Genomic DNA, 6,623 nt, shown 5'->3' on the forward strand with positions numbered 1-6,623 from the left:
ATTAAAGGAGCACACAGTGCAATAGTAGGTCAAGTCCAGGCCTGGTTGAAGGCTGAGCTACAGGAGATGCCCTCCAGCTGAGCCTTCAACCAAGAAAGGTGACAGCGGATAAGCTTTGTTGAGCAGTGGATAATTCTGGCAGGTTCAGAACAAACTAATTTCATATCTCTTGTTAAGAAAGAAATACAATACAAACCCTGGAGAAATAAGTTAGAAAACTAAATGTCTGGGTCAGAAATCAAACTGTAAGTTTAAGGAAAGAAGACATTCAGGGCAAAAATCATAGTCCTTTGTGAGGTACAGAAGGAAAAGGAGTAATTTAGGAAGCAGGATAAACTGTTTACAAACCCTGTAGAATCATTCTCAAAGATGTAGGGGAAGAGTAGAGTGATATAAAGCATTAGAGGATTATCCTGCTATTGCAATACACACACTACACACACGCACTTAATGGAAAGAATGCTACACAAGGCTAGAACATTTAAAAACAGAATTGACAGTCCCTTAAGGAGCATCTGAGTTACTGGACCTTGCTATGTCACTAGGGGCACAGACTTCAGACTTCATTTTAAGACTACAGCTTCATTTTAAGAACCTGCTAAGAAAGAAAAAAAGCTACATGATCTCGCTTAACGTAGGATCTTAAAAAGTCGAATATATAAAAGCGGAGAGTAGAACGAAGGTTAGTAGGGATGGAGAAGTGGGAGAAATGAAGAGATGTCCATCAAAAGGTACACAGTCGCATCCTGTAAAATGATTAGTTCTAGAGATCTAATGTAGAGCATGATGACTAGTGAATACAGTAATACCCCCTTATCTGTGGTTGCGCTTTCCATGGTTTCAGTTACCTGTGGTCAACTGTGGTCGGAAAATATTAAACAGGAAATTCCAGAAATAAATGATTCATAAATTTTAAATTGCAGCACTGTTCTGAGTACCGTGATAAAATCCCACACCCTCCCTCTCTGTCCTGCCTGGGACGTGAATCATCCTTTTGTCTAGCAAGCCCCGCCTGTTAGTCACTTAGTAGCCTTCGAGGCTATCAGATCTACTGTCGTGCTATCACAGTGCTTGTGTTCAAGTAGCCCTTCTTTTACTTAATAATGGCCCCGGGGCACAAAAGGAGTGATGCTGGCAATTTGGATATGCCAAAGAGAAGCTGTAAACTGCTACTTTGAAGTAAAAAGGTGAAAGTTCTCGACTTAATAAGGAAAGAAAAAAGTCGTACGCTGAGATTGCTAAGATCTGTGGTAAGAATGAATCTTCTATTAATGAAATTGTGAAGAAGAAAAAGAAATTCATGCTAGTGTTGCTGTTGCATCTCAAACTGCAAATGTTATGGCCACACTGCACAATAAGTGCTTAGTTAAGATGGAAAAGGTATTAAATATGTACAATATTTTGAGAGAGAGGGACCACATTCATATAACTTTTATTACAGTATATTGTTATAATTATTCTAGTTTACTATTAGTTACTGTTAATCTCTTACTGTGCCTAATTTATAAATTAAACTTTATCACAGGCATGTACATATTGGAAAAAAACATAGTGCATATAGAGTCTGGTACTATCCACGGTTTCGGGCATCCACTGGGGGTCTTAGAACATATCCCCTTCAGATAAGGGGGGACTATTATAAAACTATATTGAGGGACTTCCCTGGTGGTCCAGTGGTTAAGACTCTGAGCTCCCAATGCAGGGGGACTGGGTTTGACCCCTGGTTGGGGAACTAGATCCTGCATGCCGCAACTAAAAGAGCCTGCATGCCACAATGAAGACCCCGCGTGCCGCAACTAAGACCAGGCACAGCCAAATAAATAAATAAATATTTTTTTAAAAAACTATATTGAATACAGGAAATTTGCTAAGAGAGTAGATTTCAGGTACTCTCACACACAAAAAAAGTAATTACGTGAGAAGGTATGTCATTGGCTTGACTGCAGTAAATATTTCATTCCACTATGCATATGTATATCAAATCATCATATTGTACACCTTACATATATACAATTTTTATTTTATAAATAATAAACAAACAAAATAACCTGCTGAGGGCAGATTCCCTAGGTGGATAAATTCAGAGAGTTGGGGAAAATCTTCCCTAGGAGGTTCATATCACAATCTCAAGCAATTCTATTGCAAGTGCTGATGGCAAAAGCCATGAAGACACTGGAATGAATGTGTCTGCTCACACGGGTGGGTGCATCTTTCACAAGGCAGAGTCCTCCCGGAAAGTAGCACCACAAAGCCAGAAACAACAAGCACAAAGGGGAAATGGAAATTCATTGGATAGTCTGGATGAGAAGACATTTTTTTTTTTTAACATTATCTTCTTGCCTTTTCTTTTTTTTTTTTTTAATTAATTAATTTATTTATTTATTTTTGGCTGTGTTGGGTCTTCGTTTCTGTGCGAGGGCTTTCTCCAGTTGCGGCAAGCGGGGGCCACTCTTCATCGCGGTGCGCGGGCCTCTCACTATCGCGGCCTCTCTTGTTGCGCAGCACAGGCTCCAGACGCGCAGGCTCAGTAGCTGCGGCTCACGGGCCTAGTTGCTCCGCGGCATGTGGGATCCTCCCAGACCAGGGCTCGAACCCGTGTCCCCTGCATTAGCAGGCAGACTCTCAACCACTGCGCCACCAGGGAAGCCCGAGAAGACATTTTGAGTTAGACTTGTAGGCTGCCACCACTAGAATTTCTAAGCATTGCAAGAAGGCCACAATATCTAAAATGCCACAGTCAGAGAGACAAGACTATAAGCATGAATAGATTTCCTAAAACAAGCCCCAACTCCACCCACCCCCAGACACTCAAAACAGCAAATGCATGGCCATGCATTAATCACTTGCTGGGAGATCTTTCCCATGTTAATTTAAATTGACGATTTGTAGACACTGAACATCTGAAATAGATTTATCAGCATTCTGATGAGGTTCAAGCCAAGTTTTTCTCTCTACTTTCCTTACCTCAGATATCAGTGAGGTTTTGCTGTGATCTTTGACATCACGAACTAATATGTTTCAGGACCTTAAATTTTGCCTGGGATAACTACTTTATGAGTTACTTTTTTCCCTCTGCATCTTATAGGTGTGGTATTGGTGCTGGGATAATATTCTGTATCCTACTCATCCTTTGGACCATTTAATAACTGAGGTGCATTGTTGAAATTACCTAAATTTTGAGATGAAGGCGCTAAATTAGTTCTTGTGAGTTCAACCCAGGATGCCACTGCTGAAACCCTCTGGGTTCTCTGTAGCCACTAGAACCCCTCTAGCTAGACTGAGCAGAATAAGAAATTGGAGAGGATAAATTTTAGACTCTCTTTTCTCATTTATTTCAACTTCAAATTACAGTGGAAAAACAATTTGATTTTTGGCTTTGATATCATTGACCTTGAACATTTGAGGAACTTAGTCTTTGAATTGGAGTTTCTCATGAGCCACAGTGAACAATGATGCTGGACAAAATTTGTGATGAGAAATAGGATGAAGAGTGAATTTCAGCCTTGGAATGACGTGGTCTCAGAGTTAATGTAACTAATTTGCTGCTCTGACGTAGTCAGAACCTTTTGAGAAGATATTTTACACTTGACTTTTGAGGCTGCTTTCTTCACTGGCAGTCATTCTAGGAAGAACCCATAGACTTATGGTTGGTATCAGGGGAGCAGCTTTGTAAAGGCAGGAACAGCACCACCCTAAAAGGATGAGGGTTCTTCCCTGTTTGATTATACATTTATTGGTTAGATCTAACAGGTTAAGAGAAACACTGGAAATTTTTAGGATGAACATTTTTTCCACCCATCCTCCCTCACTCCCCCCCTTGTGAGGAGTGAAATATCTCATTGGTGATTTGGGATACGAGCTTGCACGTGCACATCTTGGGGGCTGGCATTGCTTCCAATTGCTCTCAGTCATGCTGTCATCTTAGTGGTGAAGGTCTTGTTCCATGTGTGAAACTTGTGTTGGTGCAGCACTGACTGTGGGTGGTTGATTGTGGGTAAGTCCGTCTAATTCTGAGGTTCAATATTATGAAAACAACTTCTCTGCAGATATAAGCTGTATTTCCTGGTATCTGATTTATATATTATAATGGTGTCATTTTTGTTCTTCCTCTGACAATTCTATTCTTACTTTAGAGGTGAAATAATACATACTCCAGATGTTTTCTTCCATGTGGAAGGATCTACACTTGTATAACGTTCCTGGCCTCTCTATATCCCCACTTACCACTTGGAGAAGTAAAGCAATTTATATTATTGGTAGTTTGGGGGGAAAAACAACTGGGCATGCCTTCATCTTTTCCTCCATTTCAGAGTAAGTCTGCCAATTGTTCTTGGCCATATCATGAACTCAGTGGTAAAGGCTCCACTCTTACCAGAAAAGCCTGCAGCTGTCTTGCTTCAACTTATACTATGTGTTTCTATATTATTTGAGAATATTCAACTCTGCTATAGAGGACAAGAGAAACAAATGGGATGATGAAACTCATAGAATGTGTCTAAGTGTAGACAAGTCAGTAATCTATAAGATATGATAGATATGGATGAAGTAAATAGAGCATATGAGTGCTACAAACAGACAAGAAGGAAAGCAGCACCAAGAGGATACAGATAATTATAAGTCATTAAATATGCACATATGAAGTAGCACTCAATATTCATGAAGATTTAAATAAGTCACCTACTGGTAACACCCATTCTGGCACCACAAGTTCTCTGCCCAGAAAATGCAGACAAAATTCACGCTTGCTCATCAGCTTAATTGCCCCTAAATCTCTTAAATGAAGCAGGACTTGTGTTAGCTTAGTCATCTTCTGTCTGTGGACCTCTTGCTTCAAAACTCGACAATCTTCGATCTTCACAATCACATCATCAACAGAGAAGGCAGATGATCAGACAGAGACAGGATTCAGGTTCTGTGGTCCTTCCGTCCTGCTTGTATTCTTTCATAACTATATTAACCTACCCCATCTCTTTGCTCTTGCTCCTCACTGTGTACTTTATATTGATTTAATAAACTATGTGATTTGAGCATCTTAACATGGTCTGTGAATGTTTCTGTTCCATGGCCTCTAGGAGAGCTTTCCTGGTGCTGTACTTGGAGGCCACCATTGTATGAAGGTAATTTCCCACATGGTAAAATTGATTCTCAATTAGTTCAACACTCAGGGAAGATGGGTGTTATTTACTAGATTTTTATACCTCAATATCCACCAGTAAAATGGATGGATAAAGGGTGATTTATAGCCACAATGGGATCTGTGCCGTTATTAAAATAACTAAAATTTATTTATATGTAACAATAAGGAAGAATCTCAAAAATGCAACATTGATGTAAGAAATTAATTATAAAAGGATAAACACAATGAAATCAACTTATATAAATGTTAAAAACATATGAGTGACTAACTGTTACTCAGGATCAAATCTACTCTTCTTTCTTCCAGTAAAAGAATAGTCACTCACCCAAGATTCAGCAGAGTATATGAGTATGGGGCTATATTGCTAGATAATTTCTAGGCTTCCTTGAAGCTCAGTGTAGCCATGAGCCAGATTCTGCCCAGTGTGATGTAAGCAGAATTATGTGTGTAATTTCACTGTTACATCCTTAAACGTGTAAAGGAGGCTGCATGCCCACCACTACCTCTCCTTCCCCTTCTGATAGCTGGTATGCAGAAATACCAGCTTCAACTATTAGGACACCCACAATGATGATGCAACACCAAGAGAAGGAGCCTAGGTTCCAGATGGCCTTGTGGTCATCTGGCCTGGATTGCTAGTCTATCACTGGACTCCTCGATTGAGCCATGGTATTTCTGAGTCACTGTATTTTGAGGTTTCTTTGTTATAGCAGCTCAATATGTGCCCTAATTAATGTAATACAAAATGATACATTTAGTTTTAAATATTTATACAATAAAATATAAAATATTTGTGAGATGATACACATCAACTTCAGGATAATGGTTAACTCTGGGGAGGAGAAATGAGAATGGATGGAGTGGTGCTTAGGAGGTGATCTATAATTAGTAAGATGAATCCACAATGTCATAGGAATCCAGATTCATCATTTCTGCTTTGCTCATTCACATGTGTCCCTTCCTTCCTCAAGGTCTCAATATGTTTGCTGGAATCCAGCCATCACATTCTTATTCCAAGCAGAAAGCAATAAAAAAGAGGGGAAAGAAAAAAAAGCATCATACCAAATTAAGCTCACTTAATGAGATTTCATGTAAATCTCACCCTGAAATCTTCTGCTTACCTCTCTCTGTAGTCTCGTCCCCTCCATTTTATACTCCATGCTGTGCCAAAGCAATCTTGTATTTTAGGCATCAGTAACTTCCCGATACTTGGGATTCAGTTCAGACCTTAAATCTGCATGTGAGTGTCTTCATAATCCAGCTATTAACCTCACCAACTCTATCTCCTGTCTCTCCATGCTTGCATGTGATGCTCCAGACAAATCAAATGTTTTTAGTTTCTGAAAGCTGCTCTGCTCTCTCTTGTTCCTCTGCCTTGGCAACGATACCTCCTTCTGCTTGGAACATTCTTCTTTCACTTAGCTAACTCTTATTTTTTCTTTGAGACTACCTGCTCTATGCCCCTTGGACTTTATAAAGTATTCCT

The sequence above is a fragment of the Eubalaena glacialis genome, chromosome 11 (genome assembly GCF_028564815.1).
Source record: "Eubalaena glacialis isolate mEubGla1 chromosome 11, mEubGla1.1.hap2.+ XY, whole genome shotgun sequence".
Classification (NCBI taxonomy): Eukaryota; Metazoa; Chordata; class Mammalia; order Artiodactyla; family Balaenidae; genus Eubalaena; species Eubalaena glacialis.